The sequence below is a fragment of the Taudactylus pleione genome, unplaced genomic scaffold (assembly GCF_031769625.1).
Source record: "Taudactylus pleione unplaced genomic scaffold, aTauple2 ptg000259l, whole genome shotgun sequence".
NCBI lineage: Eukaryota > Metazoa > Chordata > Amphibia > Anura > Myobatrachidae > Taudactylus > Taudactylus pleione.
This window is the reverse complement of record NW_028284661.1, coordinates 928,514-946,508: the sequence shown is the minus strand read 5'-3', so window position 1 is coordinate 946,508 and position 17,995 is coordinate 928,514. Positions and strand designations below refer to the sequence as shown.

The window sequence follows — 17,995 nt, the reverse complement described above, 5'->3', positions numbered from 1 at the left end:
GACTCTCCTTGGGGATTTGTGATATCTTCTTAGAAAGCACAGTTCTTCGCTGTGCTTTTGCCAGCTTAACTCTTTTGATTTTTTTAGTGGGAGGAGGGCTTCCATCGTCATGTGAAGCTGAACCACTAGTCATGAACATACTAGGGATCGACCTTAGCCGTTCCTTGCCACTCCGTGTCGTAAATGGCATATTGGCAAGTTTACGTTTCTCTTCAGCTGATTTAAATGTCTTTTTCAAGGTCATTTTCCTGAACTTTGCCATTTGGGATTGTATGTGCCCTCTACTATGACATTGGGCATCGGCCTTGGCAGACGACGTTGATGGCATGTTATCGTCTATGTCATGACTAGTGGCAGCAGCTTCAGCACTAGGAGGAAGTGGTTCTTGATCTTTCTCTATTTTATTTTTATCGGAGAAAGTTTGGTCCTCCATTTATGTTATATCGATTTGATATATACGTGCGGCTAAACACAGAAAATAATTTTTTTTTTGGTTTGGACTGGAGTGTACTTTGTGGGTTACAGCACCCTTTAACGGTCAAGCCAGCCGGCCCTTTACTTATGACACAGGCGCACTCTTGGCACTACTTTGTTGATGCACGTGCGGCTACTGCGCACACAATTCACAAACACAGAAAATAATTTTTTTTTGGTTTGGACTGGAGTGTACTTTCGGGAGTTACAGCACCCTTAACGGTCAAGCCAGCCGGCCCTTTACTTATGACACAGGCGCACGCTTGGCACTACTTTGTTGATGCACGTGCGGCTACTGCGCACACAATTCACAAACACAGAAAATAATTTTTTTTTGGTTTGGACTGGAGTGTACTTTCGGGGGTTACAGCACCCTTTAACGGTCAAGCCATCCGGCCCTTTACTTATGACACAGGCGCACGCTTGGCTCTACTTTGTTGATGCACGTGCGGCTACTGCGCACACAATTCACAAACACAGAAAATAAATTTTTTTTGGTTTGGACTGGAGTGTACTTTCGGGGGTTACAGCACCCTTAACGGTCAAGCCAGCCGGCCCTTTACTTATGACACAGGTGCACGCTTGGCACTACTTTGTTGATGCACGTGCGGCTACTGCGCACACAATTCACAAACACAGAAAATAATTTTTTTTTTGGTTTGGACTGGAGTGTACTTTCGGGGGTTACAGCACCCTTAACGGTCAAGCCAGCCGGCCCTTTACTTATGACACAGGCGCACGCTTGGCACTACTTTGTTGATGCACGTGCGGCTACTGCGCACACAATTCACAAACACAGAAAATAATTTTTTTTTTGGTTTGGACTGGAGTGTACTTTCGGGGGTTACAGCACCCTTAACGGTCAAGCCAGCCGGCCCTTTACTTATGACACAGGCGCACGCTTGGCACTACTTTGTTGATGCACGTGCGGCTACTGCGCACACAATTCACAAACACAGAAAATAATTTTTTTTTTGGTTTGGACTGGAGTGTACTTTCGGGGGTTACAGCACCCTTAACGGTCAAGCCAGCCGGCCCTTTACTTATGACACAGGCGCACGCTTGGCACTACTTTGTTGATGCACGTGCGGCTACTGCGCACACAATTCACAAACACAGAAAATAATTTTTTTTTTGGTTTGGACTGGAGTGTACTTTCGGGGGTTACAGCACCCTTAACGGTCAAGCCAGCCGGCCCTTTACTTATGACACAGGCGCACGCTTGGCACTACTTTGTTGATGCACGTGCGGCTACTGCGCACACAATTCACAAACACAGAAAATAATTTTTTTTTGGTTTGGACTGGAGTGTACTTTCGGGGGTTACAGCACCCTTTAACGGTGAAGCCAGCCGGCCCTTTACTTATGACACAGGCGCACGCTTGGCACTACTTTGTTGATGCACGTGCGGCTACTGCGCACACAATTCACAAACACAGAAAATATATTATTTTTTTAGCACTTGGGGGGAGCGCCCCTGATGGACAGAGCACCCCCTGGACAACACTACAGCTCTCCTTTAGGACTGGGACACTGCACAGGACTTTGGAGTGGACACAGCCCCTATGGAGAACTGACTGCACAACACAGTCCAGCCAGCCCCTATGGACTTTGAAGTAGTGGACACAGCCCCTATTAACAACAGCAGCACAGCACAACACAGCCAGCCCCTATGGACTTTGAAGTAGTGGACAACAGCAGCACTACACTACACTACACTACACAGCCCTAACTCCCACCCTCCCTCTTCACTGTCCACAGCCGAGTGAGAAAATGGCGCCGACGCGGGTACCTTATATAGGATCCAAAACCCGCGAGACTCGGAAGGCGGGATGATGACGTTTTGCCTCGATTTCAGATCCGAGTCAGGCGGGAAAAGTCGAGCCTGACTCGGATCGGACTCGGATCGGGGGGGCTCGGGGGGGTTCGGATTTCAGAAATCCGAACCCGCTCACCCCTAATTGACACTAATCAAACATAATAACTCAGCAAAAAGTGAGTGTGTTACTTGTTCATAAAAAATAGATAAACTAAATATCAAGATCCCAGCAATAATACCATGCACAGGACATGTTTGATCCATATACAGTATTTTTTTGGTTAAGTAGTTAATTGTGTTTTCACTTACCTGACTTGGTGGGAAGTCTAAATTATTTTCACAATTTCCATCTGTGCATAAAATATCCTTTACTGAATTCGCTATGGCTATAATGGCCAGGTGTGTACTGTATGTTTTGCTCCATTCAATACTGTCCAGCAAAAAGTTATCATTTGCAAAAGAGAGGTTCTTCTGGCATGCTAGAGGGGACTTCAGCTGTAGCAAATCATTGAGAACACAATTTCCAGAAGATGAATTGATGCACTGAAGATATTCCCTGTATTCTTCTGTACAATTAAATCTTAACTGTTTATATACCTCAAGAGCATCATTTTTTGATTCAGGTTTCAGGTTTCTTAGATAATCTTCAAATCCTTCAACATGACTCATTTTGAAATTTATTCCAAGAACTGTACCAACCTTTGCAATGTTTTTAATATTCATAACTTCCTTCGAATTTGGCCAGCTATCACTCCCAATCCAAATTTTGGATATATTCAAGTTAATACATTCTGTTAGAAGTTTGCTGACAACAAGATCTTTTGCAATGACAACCAATACATTTGTTGAACTACTTTTTAATTAATTTATTACACTGTTTAAAGATGCTTGCAAAGTAGGATGGCCTACATATGACGGCACAGTTTTCGAGAATGCCATACAGATTCCCTCTAGTTTAAAATAATCATTTAAAAGATCCAGAGCAGATCGGCCATATTCATCATCACTTGCGATGATTCCAACCCAGTTCCACTGAAATGATTTCACCTGTTCCACAATGGCTTTTGTTTGGTGTATATCACTTGGAACAGTACGTAAAAATGAAGGAAACCTTATTTTGTCACTTAAAATGGCAGCAGATGATGCTGGGCTTATCTGCATACAAAAAAAGACATATACCAGTATTAGCTGTGTCATAAAGAGAAACATTTTCAAGATTTAAAAAAAAAAAAAATAGCTCTGTGTTATAGACAGGAATCAGCATTCTTATGCACAGTTTTACACATTAGGTCTAATTCAGAGATCAAACGCCAGTTGACGGAGTCACAGCTACGATAATATGCAAATGATAGTTTCAGCCGTCCCCTTGTACACTAGTGAGCGCCGGATAGTGCAAGCACTGAGACGCCCATTTTCTGTGCTGCTGTTTACAGTAGCACTGCTGGTGGGTCTAAGTAAGCAGCTAACCATCGGCACACCACTGCGTCCACCATCAAAACTTGCACCAGTCTATGACTGGAGCAATTCCTGCAGCTCACCATCGGCACACCACCGCGTCCACCATCAAAACTTGCACCTGTCTAAGATTGGAGCAATGCCTGCATCTGAAAATGGCCTTTGTGTAAGCGTCTGTGTGTCTAAAAGTGCAGCCCGCTGTCACTGATATGCCTGCGACACTCCCATAACACACCCACATTGTACAAATTGTTGCGCTCACTTCAGGCCACCTCCCAGACACCGCCCTGGAAGGCAGCAATGACAAGGGACAAGGGGAGAGGGGGATATCGTCGCACTGACAAATTGGAAATGAAAATTTTTTACATGATAATAATAACCACTATTCCTATCAATAAGTATCTGGTCACAGATTAAAAATACACTCAGGTGGTGGTGGTGCTCACTAGAGTTAAAATGAACAAGGAAAGCAAGCAAGACAAGAAAAACTCTGTGATGTGAGCACTCTTGAAAAAATGGACTAATTAAAACATATCTGAAGGTTTTTCAATAAAAGTAAAGAAAAATAGTGCCAGCAACTGTATGTGGCTTTATCAATAATGATGCGGATAAAGCAAAATAAGTATCATATGTGAAATCAAATTAAATTTTAATGAAACATATATTAAAAACAGAGAAGAGACAATGATAGGGATGCTGAAGATAGGGGTGTATACAGTGCCAGATTAAGCTCTACAAGGGCCTGGAGCTGACATTTATGAAGGGCCTATTGTGGGCCTGCGCAGGGGGTGTACCCGGCACGGCAGGGATCTGGCTACTGTTGTTGGGGGTTTGGTCTACACAGAGGGTGTGGTCTGTGCAGTGAGGTGTGGCTAGCACCATTGAGGCCATAGCTATGCCTACCATCTACCACCTCAATCTCATTTTTAAATAAAGTAATTTACATAATTTTATATAAAAGATATATTATTAACATTAATGGTTAGTCACAATACTAACACATTCATTCATTCTATCTATACAGTGATCGATCCTCCACAAAAATGACAGTATGTGAGTCCCAGGGACCCATAATGTATACAATTTGAGGCCATACCTCACGGTTTCAGGGTCCCATTATAATTAAAAACAGTTTGAGAGAAATAACGAAACAGTGTAACCAACATTTCTGTAGGGCACAAAGCTTAAGCTTTATTTAATTAGTACACAAGCTTTATACAAACATTCCGGAGCTATAACCCTAAATATTTGCAGTGTACTGTATCTTAGGACACAAGGGGAGTAGAATATTATATACACAGACTGCCTGCATCATAGTTGGAGGGCATAGGACAGTTAGGGGGGAGATTAAATGGCCCTGACTGGGAGTTAAGACATACGAGCTTAAATTCTGTCTATATAACCTTCTAAAGGCAAAACAGAAGCTCCAAATCTATATACATACAACGGTCCGGCCTCCACCAAAACTCACTTTTCCCCATTCAACTCGCAACACACTGAAGATGCTAAAATGAGAACCATCAGTTTTTTTAATAATAGTGCTGATGCATATTATGTCACATAGTAGTGCCCCCAATACACACTGTGCCACATCATAGAGCCCCCAGTACACATCATGGACCTGAATTAGAGCCACAGGCAATGCCAATGTTCACGTAGTGATGGGCGTTCCTGGGTGATGATTGGGAGGTGGCTATAAGGCATGCAAAAATGGTCTGTTAAGCAGGGATGTTATGGGAGGCCTGTCAATGAAAGCCAGTACATACAGAGACGCACAGGTGTGGACATAGGGAGGCCAGGTGCAGACATGGGACCTCATTCAGAGGCACTCGCAAGAAGCGAGCTCTCGTTCTGAATGAGGGCGGCCACTTCTATTTTTAAGTGCGGCGTCCTTGTCGCTAGCTAAACTCTGGGTTACCACCCACAGCTTTAGCGACCGACCAGGTTGATGGTCGCGATGGTCAAGACCATCGCGACCATCGGAGCTCGCGACAAGACCCTATGGTTGGGTCTCGGCAGCCGCAAGCCCCAGGGAGCTTCCTGCTCTGATCGAGCAGGAAGCTCCCCACTGACATCACTGCTGATGTCAGTGCGGCCGCTCACAAAACGGCATGCGTTCCTTAAGGAACGCCTCCGTTTGTGGAACAACCCCCCCGCCCCGCCTACAAAACGGGCCGAGCTGTTGATAAACATCGACAGCCGGCCCTTTTGTAGTGAGCTCCGGAGCGAGAGAGTTTCGCTCTCGCTCCGGGGCTTGCGCACGCGCAGTGCAGCCTAAACATCGACCCGGTTGCGAGCGTTCAGCGCTTGTGACCGGGTATGAATGAGGACCATGGTCTGTTAAGCAGGAGTGCCGGGGGCCTGTCAATGAAAGCCAGTACATACAGAGACGCACAGGTGCAGACATAGGGAGGCCATAGCCAGCAGGAGACACTGTACCTGCCATAGAGCTGGCAAGTTTCGATGGTGCAACCGATAGTGGTGTATAAAAATGCAATAAATCGGTATAACAGTGTGTATGGACACTGAAAGTGGACGTCTCAGTCCTTGCACTTTTGGCCGCACTGATGTACACATGGGAAGATGTTTGTAGCTGCATTTGCATAAAGTCCCAGATGGGCAACTGTTAATAGACGCACATTATGCCACTTTGTAGTTCCCCCAATCACATTATGCCACTTTGCAGTGCCCCTGAACAGTTTGCCATATTGTAGTGCCCATGGAACACACTATACCACATCGTAGTGCTCCCTGACACATTATGCCACATTATAGTCCCGATACACATTATGCCACATTGTAGTGACGCCAATACACTTTATGCCCCATTATAGTGCCCCAATACACATTATGTCACATTATAGTACCCCCAATACACATTATGCCACTTTGTAGTGCCTGTGATACGCATTGCAACTTTATCAGGGTATTTGCTTTTTCAGTCCAAGTTAGAACCTCTAGCATGTGGAACACATCTCAGTCACTGACAGCTGTGTGTATTTGTGTGGGGAGGCAGGGGGGTTATGGAGGATACAAATATGTGCCCCTGAGGGTACTACACTCCTTGTACTTACTTTGAGTGCCCAAGAACGTTTACCACTGGGGAGCAAGTGAGGAGCAAAAAAGGGGGACAAAGCAAGCGGCGGGGATTTGAGAGTCTTCCACCCCTACTGAATATGGCAGGGATAGGCAACTATTCGTCCAACAGGCTTACTCCTGCTCTGTGTCAGTGGGGCTTATTGGGAGTCACACTGCTAGCAGAGCACCATCATTTCTGGGAGTGCTTACAGTGCGATTACTGTTGGGGGCGGAGGAAGCTGGGGGATGCTGAAGCTGGGAGGAGACAGCCAAGATTTGGGGTGACTGACACAGCCAGATCTTATTGGCTGCAGCGCTTCCTATAGGACCTGCTCATTTTGAAAAAAAAAGTCCGTACCTGCATATATAGCATATAATACATGCTATGGTGGAACTTTATTTACGAGTACTGCCTATCTGTTTGGTGTATTTTGGATCCTGAGTTTCAGGATATCCAGGAGGGCACCGGGACTTTATTATACAGTTCCTTTCAAAGGGAGTGCTGCACATCTGGACTGATGTGTACAATATATATATATATATATATATATATATACATACACACACATATACACATATATTACTCACAAATAAAATTTTGTGTAATGCTGTCACGTCTCCTCAATGCATAGGTCCAGACGGGTCCCAAGGCAAGGGAGACAGGATAGCTTTCGGAGGAGAGGACCGGCCGCCAGGGTAAGTATAGGAGCAGAGCTGTGATGGGATGGGGAGGGGGGCAGGGCAGAGCTGTGATGCGGGTAGGAGGACAGCCGAAAGAATGGGGGCAGCCAGAGAAGGGGCAGATCCAGGTGGAAACTGAGCTAGCTCGTCTGTTAAGCTAGATATATATATATATATATATATATATATACACACACATACATAAATGTGTCTGTCTCTCTATCTAAACACTGCTTTTGCAAACCACAATATTGTCAAATATAACTAAAAAAAAAATCAGTTCTGACGGTGCTTTACAGGAGGGCTACCTTAGTCTCAGTGATCATGAGCAGCAGCCAGCACAACATCAGCAGCACTGATAGAGTCACAACTCACCAGGCGAGCTAACCAGCCTTCACGGAGCCGATCTCCTGCAGCAGCTTGTGGGGTAGGACATATGTGACATCATCATTACGCGGTGCGTAGGATGCGCCGAAGCACCACTATTCAGTGCAGGCAGGGAGAAAAAGTAAAAGCCGGAAGTCGCGCAAGCTGCCATTTGTCTGGTGATTTCTGAACTGGCTGCGGGTGGCCGGAGAGGGGATGAGAGCGGCCCGCCAGGGTTTCAATAGGCGGGGCTTCAGACGGCGCCCGCTGTCAGTGGGGTGGCAAGGAGAAAAAATCCTGTTTAAACAATTGCCGTGGGCCTATTTTGAATAGGGGGCCTGGAGCTGTAGCTCCACCCGCCCCATCGTTAATCCGGCCCTGGGTGTATACCCTAAAATACAGTCACCTCCTATAGCTCCACCTTGTAACACAACACATGATCACAAAGTTGCAATAATGTTCATGAACCTGGGGAAAAATATAACAATATATGTGTATATATACTAGGGGTGTGCACCGGCCACTTTTCGTGTTTTGTGTTTTGGTTTTGGATCTGGATCTTTCTTCGTGTTTTGGATCTGGATTGGTTTTGCCAAAACCACCCTTCCGTGTTTTGGGTTCTGGGTTTTGTGTTTTGGATCTGTATTTTTTTTTAAAAAAGCATAAAAACAGCTAAAATCACAGAATTTGTAGGTTTTTCTGCTCCTATGCTATTATTAACCTCAATAACCTTAATTTCCACTCATTTCCAGTCTATTCTGAACACCTCACACCTCACAATAGTGTTTTTATGTCCAAAACGTTGCACCGAGGTAGCTGGATGACTATGCTAAGCGACACGAGTGGGCGGCACAAACACGTGACCCATCTAGGCGTGAAACTGCAGTGGCAGACAGGATGGCAGTTTGAAAAACTAGGCCCCAAACTGTACATAATGCAAAGAAAAAAAAGAGGTGCAAGATGGAATTGTCCTTGGGCCCTCCCACCCACCCTTATGTTGTATAAACAGGACATGCACACTTTAACAAACCAATCATTTCAGCGCCAGGGTCTGCCACACAACTGTGGCTGAAATGATTGGTTCGTTTGGGCCCCCACAAAACAAGCTGGCAATTAATGTGTCCCTGCACAAACTGGCTCTATGGAGGCAAGATGTCATCCTCATCCTCCTCATCCACCGATTCCTCACCCTCTTCAGTGTGTACATCCTCATCCTCACAAAGTATTAACTCGTCCCCACTTGAATCCACCACCACAGGTCCCTCTGTACCTTCTGGAGGCTGGTCTCCCTGGAAGAGCTGATAATTCATTTTGATGAACATCATCTTCTCCACATTCTGTGGAAGCAACCTCCTACGCCTTTCGCTGACAAGGTTCCCGGCTGCACTAAACACTCTTTCGGAGTACACACTGGAGGGGGGGCAACTCAGGTAAAATAGAGCCAGTTTGTACAGGGGCCTCCAAATTGCCTCTTTTTCCTGCCAGTACAGGTATGGACTGTCTGCCATGCCTACTTGGATGCTGTCACCGATGTAATCCTCCACCATTCTGTCAATGGTGACAGTATCATATGCAGTGACAGTAGACATGTCAGAAATTGTTGCCAGGTCCTTCAATCCGGACCAGATGTCCAAACTTGGTCCTGCCTGCCCTGCATCACCGCCAGCGGGTTGCTTAGGATACCTAAGTTTTTTCCTGGCAGCCCCAGTTGCAGGAGAAAATGAAGAAGGAGCCGTTGACGTGTCACGTTCCGCTTCAGCTGACAGTGTGTTCACCAGCAGGTCTTTGCACCTCTGCAGGCTTGTGTCGGCCGGAAAGAGAGACACCACATAGGCTTTAAACCTAGGATCGAGCACGGTGGCCAAAACGTAGTGGTCTGATTTCAACAGATTGACCACCCTGGAATCCTGGCAAAGCGAATGAAGGGCTTCATCCACAAGTCCCACATGCCGAGCGGAATCGCTCCGTCTTAGCTCCTCCTTCACTTTCTCCAGCTGCTTCTGCAAAAGCCTGATGAGGGGAATGACCTGACTCAAGCTGGCAGTGTCTGAACTGACTTCACATGTGGCAAGTTCGAAGGGCTGGAGAACCTTGCACAACACGGAAATCATTCTCCACTGCGCTTGAGTCAGGTGCATACCCCCTCCTTTGCCTATGTCATAGGTGGATGTATAGGCTTGTATGGCCTTTTGCTGCTCCTCCATCCTCTGAAGCATATAGAGGGTTGAGTTCCACCGCGTCACAACCTCTTGCTTCAGGTGATGGCGGGGCAGGTTCAAGAGTGTTTGCTGGCGCTCCAGTCTTCGGCACGCAGTCGCTGAATGGCGAAAGTGGCCAGAAATTTTTCGGGCCACCCAAAGCGTCTCCTGCACGCCCCTGTCGCTTTTCAGAAAATTCTGCACCACCAAGTTTATTGTGTGAGCAAAACATGGGACGTGCTGGAATTTGCCCAGATGTAATGCCCGCACAATATTGGTGGCGTTGTCAGATATCACAAATCCCCAGGAGAGTCTAAGTGGGGTAAGCCACTGGGCGATGATTTCCCTCAGTTTCTCTAAGAGGTTGTCGGCGGTGTGCCTCTTACTGAAACCGGTGATACACAGCGTAGCCTGCCTTGTAACGAGCTGGCATTTCTGAGATGCTGCTACTGGTGACGCTGCTGCTGTTGCTGCGTAAGGTGATACATCTACCCAGTGGGCTGTCACAGTCATATAGTCCTTAGTCTGCCCTGTTCCACTTGTCCACATGTCCGTGGTTAAGTGGACATTGTGTACAACGGCATTTTTCAGGACACTGAGGACACTTTTTCTGACGTTTCTGTACAGTCTCGGTATCGCCTGCCTAGTGAAGTGGAATCTAGACGGGATTTGGAACCGGGGACACACTACCTCCATCAATTGTCTAAATCCCACTGCACTAATGGCGGATACCGGACGCACGTCTAACACCAACATAGCAGTCAAGGCCTCAGTTATACGTTTTGCTTCAGGATGACTGTTGTCGTACTTCATCCTCCTCGCTAAGGACTGTTGGAGGGTCAATTGTTTAGTAAAAGTAGTGGTGTTCCTACTTCCTCTCTGGGATGATGAACGACTCCCAGCAGCAGCAACAGCAGCAGCGGCAGCAGTAGGCGTAGCAATGCAGGATCCTCCAGAGGAATCCCGGCTAGGAGAGTCAGTCATGCCAGTGACATGGCCTGCAGGACTACTTCCGATCCTGACTAAGGAGGAAATTGATGAGGAGGGAGTTGACGGTGTGGTTTGCAGGCGCTTGGATACAACAGGACAACGGGATTTAGGTGTCCCTGGACTGCTTACGGTCTTAGCCAAAGTTTCTGAACTTGACAGTAACTTTTTATGAACGCGCTGCAGGTGCCGTATAAGGGAGGATGTTCCTAGGTGGTTGACGTCCCTACCCCTACTTATTTCACCTTTACATATGGTACATATGGCAAGACAGTTGTTGTCCGGATTTGGATAGAAATATTGCCAGACCAAAGAGGTGGAATGTTTGGTCTTCTGCCCAGGCATGACCGTGATGGGCTTTTTCATCCCACGGACAACAACTGTCTCCCCCGGAGCCTGATTTAAACAAACCACATCACCATCAGAATCCTCCTCGCCAACTTCCTCCTCAGCGCCAGCTACACCAGTATCCTCATCCTGTTGTACTTTAACAGTGACATCTTCAATTTGCATATCAGCAAGTGGACTGTGGGTGCTCCTTTCAGCACTTGCAGGGGGCGTGCAAATGGTGGAAAGAGCCACCTCTTCCCATCCAGTGCTGGGAAGGTCAGGCATCGCAACCACCACCACACTTGGACTCTCCTTGGGGATTTGTGATATCTTCTTAGAAAGCACAGTTCTTCGCTGTGCTTTTGCCAGCTTAACTCTTTTGATTTTTTTAGTGGGAGGAGGGCTTCCATCGTCATGTGAAGCTGAACCACTAGTCATGAACATACTAGGGATCGACCTTAGCCGTTCCTTGCCACTCCGTGTCGTAAATGGCATATTGGCAAGTTTACGTTTCTCTTCAGCTGATTTAAATGTCTTTTTCAAGGTCATTTTCCTGAACTTTGCCATTTGGGATTGTATGTGCCCTCTACTATGACATTGGGCATCGGCCTTGGCAGACGACGTTGATGGCATGTTATCGTCTATGTCATGACTAGTGGCAGCAGCTTCAGCACTAGGAGGAAGTGGTTCTTGATCTTTCTCTATTTTATTTTTATCGGAGAAAGTTTGGTCCTCCATTTATGTTATATCGATTTGATATATACGTGCGGCTAAACACAGAAAATAATTTTTTTTTTGGTTTGGACTGGAGTGTACTTTGTGGGTTACAGCACCCTTTAACGGTCAAGCCAGCCGGCCCTTTACTTATGACACAGGCGCACGCTTGGCACTACTTTGTTGATGCACGTGCGGCTACTGCGCACACAATTCACAAACACAGAAAATAATTTTTTTTTGGTTTGGACTGGATTGTACTTTCGGGGGTTACAGCACCCTTTAACGGTCAAGCCAGCCAGCCCTTTACTTATGACACAGGCGCACGCTTGGCACTACTTTGTTGATGCACGTGCGGCTACTGCGCACACAATTCACAAACACAGAAAATAATTTTTTTTTGGTTTGGACTGGAGTGTACTTTCGGGGGTTACAGCACCCTTAACGGTCAAGCCAGCCGGCCCTTTACTTATGACACAGGTGCACGCTTGGCACTACTTTGTTGATGCACGTGCGGCTACTGCGCACACAATTCACAAACACAGAAAATAATTTTTTTTTTGGTTTGGACTGGAGTGTACTTTTGGGGGTTACAGCACCCTTTAACGGTCAAGCCAGCCGGCCCTTTACTTATGACACAGGCGCACGCTTGGCACTACTTTGTTGATGCACGTGCGGCTACTGCGCACACAATTCACAAACACAGAAAATAATTTTTTTTTTGGTTTGGACTGGAGTGTACTTTCGGGGGTTACAGCACCCTTAACGGTCAAGCCAGCCGGCCCTTTACTTATGACACAGGCGCACGCTTGGCACTACTTTGTTGATGCACGTGCGGCTACTGCGCACACAATTCACAAACACAGAAAATAATTTTTTTTTGGTTTGGACTGGAGTGTACTTTCGGGGGTTACAGCACCCTTTAACGGTCAAGCCAGCCGGCCCTTTACTTATGACACAGGCGCACGCTTGGCACTACTTTGTTGATGCACGTGCGGCTACTGCGCACACAATTCACAAACACAGAAAATAATTTTTTTGGGGTTTGGACTGGAGTGTACTTTCGGGGATTACAGCACCCTTTAACGGTCAAGCCAGCCGGCCCTTTACTTATGACACAGGCGCACGCTTGGCACTACTTTGTTGATGCACGTGCGGCTACTGCGCACACAATTCACAAACACAGAAAATAATTTTTTTTTGGTTTGGACTGGAGTGTACTTTCGGGGGTTACAGCACCCTTTAATGGTCAAGCCAGCCGGCCCTTTACTTATGACACAGGCGCACGCTTGGCACTACTTTGTTGATGCACGTGCGGCTACTGCGCACACAATTCACAAACACAGAAAATAATTTTTTTTTGGTTTGGACTGGAGTGTACTTTCGGGGGTTACAGCACCCTTTAACGGTCAAGCCAGCCGGCCCTTTACTTATGACACAGGCGCACGCTTGGCACTACTTTGTTGATGCACGTGCGGCTACTGCGCACACAATTCACAAACACAGAAAATAATTTTTTTTTTGGTTTGGACTGGAGTGTACTTTCGGGGGTTACAGCACCCTTAACGGTCAAGCCAGCCGGCCCTTTACTTATGACACAGGTGCACGCTTGGCACTACTTTGTTGATGCACGTGCGGCTACTGCGCACACAATTCACAAACACAGAAAATAATTTTTTTTTGGTTTGGACTGGAGTGTACTTTCGGGGGTTACAGCACCCTTTAACGGTCAAGCCAGCCGGCCCTTTACTTATGACACAGGCGCACGCTTGGCACTACTTTGTTGATGCACGTGCGGCTACTGCGCACACAATTCACAAACACAGAAAATAATTTTTTTTTTGGTTTGGACTGGAGTGTACTTTGGGGGTTACAGCACCCTTTAACGGTCAAGCCAGCCGGCCCTTTACTTATGACACAGGCGCACGCTTGGCACTACTTTGTTGATGCACGTGCGGCTACTGCGCACACAATTCACAAACACAGAAAATAATTTTTTTTTTGGTTTGGACTGGAGTGTACTTTCGGGGGTTACAGCACCCTTAACGGTCAAGCCAGCCGGCCCTTTACTTATGACACAGGTGCACGCTTGGCACTACTTTGTTGATGCACGTGCGGCTACTGCGCACACAATTCACAAACACAGAAAATAATTTTTTTTTTGGTTTGGACTGGAGTGTACTTTCGGGGGTTACAGCACCCTTAACGGTCAAGCCAGCCGGCCCTTTACTTATGACACAGGCGCACGCTTGGCACTACTTTGTTGATGCACGTGCGGCTACTGCGCACACAATTCACAAACACAGAAAATATTTTTTTTTTTGGTTTGGACTGGAGTGTACTTTCGGGGGTTACAGCACCCTTAACGGTCAAGCCAGCCGGCCCTTTACTTATGACACAGGCGCACGCTTGGCACTACTTTGTTGATGCACGTGCGGCTACTGCGCACACAATTCACAAACACAGAAAATAATTTTTTTTTGGTTTGGACTGGAGTGTACTTTCGGGGGTTACAGCACCCTTTAACGGTCAAGCCAGCCGGCCCTTTACTTATGACACAGGTGCACGCTTGGCACTACTTTGTTGATGCACGTGCGGCTACTGCGCACACAATTCACAAACACAGAAAATATATTATTTTTTTAGCACTTGGGGGGAGCACCCCTGATGGACAGAGCACCCCCTGGACAACACTACAGCACTCCTTTAGGACTGGGACACTGCACAGGACTTTGGAGTGGACACAGCCCCTATGGAGAACTGACTGCACAACACAGTCCAGCCAGCCCCTATGGACTTTGAAGTAGTGGACACAGCCCCTATTAACAACAGCAGCACAGCACAACACAGCCAGCCCCTATGGACTTTGAAGTAGTGGACAACAGCAGCACTACACTACACTACACTACACTACACTACACAGCCCTAACTCCCACCCTCCCTCTTCACTGTCCACAGCCGAGTGAGAAAATGGCGCCGACGCGGGTACCTTATATAGGATCCAAAACCCGCGAGACTCGGAAGGCGGGATGATGACGTTTTGCCTCGATTTCAGATCCGAGTCAGGCGGGAAAAGTCGAGCCTGACTCGGATCGGACTCGGATCGGGGGGGCTCGGGGGGGTTCTGATTTCAGAAATCCGAACCCGCTCACCCCTAATATATACCAACTGTATATCAGAAACTACACTGATGTCATATGTGCGAGATAATTATGTATCAATGCAATGAGGTATCACACACTAGAATGATCTCAAACTAGGATAGTAGATATATGAGCAGAATAAAAATGCTGCTGGTAACTCTCCTATGTCCCACCTGATCCAAGTTTGTTAATGTATAAAGTGAAGAGATAGTCAATGTTCTACCGAATGAGCATAAATAATACCACTTGGGGAATAGAATAGTAAATCAGGTAAATGCATCAATACAAATAAAATAAGTTATAAATAACACACATTTAAGTGATCTCAAAAAACTGGGATAATATATATATGAGCTAAAACATGCTGCCAATAGTCCTCCGTATCCCACCTGATGCAAGGTCGTATATGTGTAAATTAATAGTATGATACATATACCACCTGGGTGGATGTAAATAGTCACTATTAGAATGGTTGATCAGGTAGAAAGTTTTAGTGCTTTATAGTTAGTATAAAAAGATGATCACATAACAATACACACCCTCAAGAACAAATTTCAAAACAATACAATACACAAAAGGTGAAATATTAGAGATAAATATAATTCACATTCATAGCCTAAAAGGCATAATAAGTGAAACTTAATCAGTTTGTATACATAATTCCCTTGCTGAGATGAAAAGTCAGAATAATTAGGGTAAAGACACTGTTACTCTAAATTCTGCTTCTCCTTACTTAGCCTTAGCCATCAATAATGAGTCAGAGATTATTTGAGAACAGTTAAGCCGTTAGAAACAACAGTGTAACTGCAACGTTACTTAAAATTTCGCTTCTGCTGTTGGGGGTCTAACGGATAGCATTGGGGCCCGACTGAGAGAGTTACTTAAAGTGAGGTAGTCGTCAGTTAATAGAGTGGATACTGAGAGATATAGAGAGAGAATATACAGCAATTATATATGTAAATATCCTATACAATATTCACACACAAATAGACCAGTAATATGCTATGACAACGTGTATAAATGCAAATCATAGATAATAACATACTGCATATGTTTCCTTCAAGTATTTCTTAAGGCAGATAGCTAACATACATCAACTCCTATACACTAAGCTCAATTAGCATACAGCTGTCTGTATGGAGAGATAAAACTGCTCTGTAACAACATATCTATAATTAGCAATATATATCTGGCACAGAGATTTCAAAACAGCCAAACAGGTAGTCATATAAAGGTATGTTATTGAACATTTGCTTGTAATGCTTATGATAGTGTAACCAAACGAATGGAATTCAATACAAAGCAGGGTAATCCTCAGGCTTTAACTAGTACACATGTAGGCAAGGAGGTCATATCAGATATACTTGAAGGATACATATGCATTATGTTATGATTTATGCTAGACTCTAACAAATCGATATTTGCACTTATACGCGTCTTTACCCTAATTATTCTGGCCTTTCATCTCAGCAAGGGAATTATGTATACAAACTGATCAAGTTTCACTTATCATGCTTTTTAGGATATGAATGTGAATTATTTTTATCTCTAATATTTTGCCTTTTGTGTATTGTATTGTTTTGGAATTTGTTCTTGAGGGTGTGTATTGTTATGTGATCATCTTTTTATGCTAACTATAAAGCACTAAAACCAGGGGCTGACTGGCAACTTTTAGCCTGGGGGGCAAATGCATGCAGGCGGCCCTGGCAGAGGAGTAGAGTGTAGCCACGGTGCCCGAAGAACGTGCGTGCTACGGCGCCGCCCCCCCTCAAGTGTTTCAGGGAGGAGGCAGGTCCATATGGGATTAATGTAAGGTAAAAATAAAGATATGGGGCAGGCCCCTGTCGTAGTGCACATATGCAGTGCCCCCGTGTGCCACAGGAGATAACACCCTTATGCAGGCCTCCAGTAGTGCCCCCGGTAGTGATCCCCCCTATGCAGTGCCCCTTGTGCCCCCAGTAGTGGTCCCCCCTGTTCAGTGCCCCTTGTGCCCCCAGTAGTAGGCCCCTTATATAGTGCCCCCAATAGTGGTACCCCCTATGCAGTGCCCCCAGTAGCAGTCCACCCCCCCATGCAGTGCCCCCAATAGTGGTAACCCTTATGCAATGTCCCTTTATATAGAGCCGCCAGCAGTGGTCCCTCGCAGTGCCCCCAGTGGTAGTCCCCTCCCCTATGTAGTGCCCCTAGTAGTAGTCCCCTCCCCCCTATGCAGTGCCCCTAGTAGTAGTCCCCTCCCCTTGTAGTGCCCCCAGTAGTAGTAGTAGTCCCCCCTTGTAGTTCCCCCAGTAGTAGTAGTCCCCCCCTTGTAGTGCCCCCATAGTAATCCACCCCCTGGTAGTGCCCCCAGTAGTAATCCCCCCTGGTAGTGCCACCATAGAAATCCCCCCCTGGTAGTGCCCCCATAGTAATCCCCCCCCTTGGTAGTGCCCCCATAGTAATCCCCCCCTGGTAGTGTCCCCATAGTAATCCCCCCCCTTGGTAGTGCCCCCATAGTAATCCCCCCCTTGGTAGTGCCCCCATAGTAATCCCCCCCCTTGGTAGTGCCCCCATAGTAATCCCCCCCTTGGTAGTGCCCCCATAGTAATCCCCCCCTTGGTAGTGCCCCCACAGTAATCCCCCCCCTTGATAGTGCCCCCATAGTAATCCCCCCCCTAGTAGAGAGAGACTTAATAAAATAAAAAAAATAAAAAACACTTACCTGAAACTCCCGCTCCTGGTCCCGACGCTTCCACCGGCTCCTCTGGCCACTT

General features: G+C 46.3%; 1 pseudogene; it reads right to left on the bottom strand.

Moving 5' to 3' along the window:
- LOC148514742 (G protein-coupled receptor family C group 6 member A-like) overlaps window positions 1–17,995 on the bottom strand; it is a 55,409-nt pseudogene that overhangs the window by 31,262 nt on the left and 6,152 nt on the right.